Source organism: Carassius auratus, chromosome 36 (genome assembly GCF_003368295.1).
Source record: "Carassius auratus strain Wakin chromosome 36, ASM336829v1, whole genome shotgun sequence".
Lineage (NCBI taxonomy): Eukaryota > Metazoa > Chordata > Actinopteri > Cypriniformes > Cyprinidae > Carassius > Carassius auratus.
This window is the reverse complement of record NC_039278.1, coordinates 20,426,534-20,428,690: the sequence shown is the minus strand read 5'-3', so window position 1 is coordinate 20,428,690 and position 2,157 is coordinate 20,426,534. Positions and strand designations below refer to the sequence as shown.

General features: G+C 38.9%; 1 pseudogene; it reads left to right on the top strand.

Annotated features, from left to right (window-relative positions):
• The window catches only part of LOC113055663 (heterogeneous nuclear ribonucleoprotein L-like), a 6,374-nt pseudogene that overhangs the window by 370 nt on the left and 3,847 nt on the right, over positions 1-2,157 (top strand).

Genomic DNA, 2,157 nt, shown 5'->3' with positions numbered 1-2,157 from the left:
ATTGCTAAGTAAAAATAGTTTGTACACCAGTTTTTCTTAGTATTGTATTTTTCTACCTTTTATTTATGTGGATTTTTAAAAAAGTATATATATGTGTGTGTGTGTGTGTGTGTGTGGTGTATCAAAATATTAAAACAAAAGACTGTATGATTCATGCAGACACCCACATGTGAAGTGAGGAATGTTAATGATATTAAACAGATCCTCGTTGTCTTCAGGATCATGTGTGTGTGTTGTGTTCTGAAGTGAATGTTTACCGGTGTAAATGTGGTGTGTTTGATGTGTTTCCTGTAGAGCGTGGTAAAGGCCGACAGAGGCAGGCCATCCTGGGAGAACATCCATCCTCATACAGTGATAACGGATACGGTCAGTCACTCAAACACCAACAGACACAGCAGTACATTATTATACAACGTGTGATGGGTTTATTAAGACCTAAGTGTTAGATAACAGTCTGTGTGTGTGTGTGTGTGTGTGCAGGCGCTCACTGCCCCCTGCTGCCGCTGCCCAGTAATAACCGCTTCAAGCGTGGCTCTTCATGATGTCACAGAGGTCGTGACCTATCCACTGCCCCAGACGTCTTCATACATGAGCCCCGCCTCCAGCTCCGTCGCCATGGTGAGCGGCCTGCATCCCGCCAAGATGAAACTGCACTCGCATCTTCAACCTCTTCTGTCTCTACGGCAACATCGAGAAGGTAAAGCGAGTTGTGTGTGTGTGTGTGTGTGTGTGTGTGCTAGTGTCACTCTACTGGAACTGAGCTACTAGCTGTGCTCATACTGTTACTTTTTCCTTTTTCCTATATTCCTATATTTTTTTTTGGTCAGTTTTTATTTTTTATATTTTCTATTTAGGTATAAGTCCTTTTTTTTCTGTGTTTTTGTCATTTCTATTAGTTTTTTCATTTTTTGTATTTTACATTTTCCTTTTAATTTTTTAAAGACATTTTGTCATTTTTACAAGTTTTAATTTTTTATGACTATGTAGTTGTAATATTTAAATAAAAAGTTATCATTTTTACATTTTATTTTATTTCAGTTTAAGTCTATTTTATTTCAAGTAATTAACTAATATAAACAATCTTTGAGGACCAGTTTTTACCTAGAAGTGAGTTTAATCTGATAAAACCTTTTATTTGTAAAAACAGTTTAAGATAAAGTAAATACATTTTTCTTAAGTGTAAAAAGTTGTAAAGGTTTTCTGTTGGGGTTATTGTGTGGATTAGGGTTAGAGAGAGTGTTTGTAAGCAGTGTTGGGGTAAAGTATGTAATCAGATTACTTTTTCAATGAACTAGTAAAAATAACACAGAGTTTTTTCTTATTAAAACTAAATGTAACATTTACATTTAATCATTTAGCAGACGCTTTTATCCAAAGTGACTTACAAATGAGGAATTAGGAAGCAGTCAGGTCAACACAAGAACAACAACACTATACACGTGCCATGACAAGTCTCAGTTAGTCTAGAACAGAACGCATAGCCAGGTTTTTATTTTTTTATGATAGACAAGAAAAGAAAGGGAAAAGTGCTAGTATTACTTGGTTAAGTTAAGATGAGTAAAGACTCAGCTGTACGAATTGAGATTGGGAGGTTATTCCTCCAGCTGGGCACAGTCCAGGAAAAGAACCGTGAGAGTGATTTTGAACCTTCTTGGGATGGCACCACAAGGCGTTGTTCACTTGCGGAGCGCAAGCTTCTGGAGGGCACATAAGATTTAACCAGTGAGTTTAGGTAAGTTGGTGCCGTGCCAGTGGTCGTCTTGGTAGGCAAGCATCAGTACCTTGAATTTGATGCGAGCAGCTACTGGTAGCCAGTGTAACCTGATGAGGAGAGGAGTAACGTGAGCTTTTTTTGGCTCATTGAAGACAACCCTCGCTGCTGCATTCTGGGTCAGTTTTAGAGGCTTGACAAGTACATGCAGGAAGAGCCAGGAGAGCATTACAATAGTCCAGTCTGGAGAGAACAAGAGCTTGGACAAGAAGTTTGGGTTGCTTGCTCTGACAGGAAGAGTCTAATCTTCCTAATGTTGTATAAGGCAAATCTGCAGGACCGGGTCGTTGTAGCAATGTGGTCAGTGAAGCTTAACTGATGATCCATCACAACTCCTAGGTTTCTGGCTGTCCTCGAAGGAGTTATGGTTGATGAACCCAGCTGTA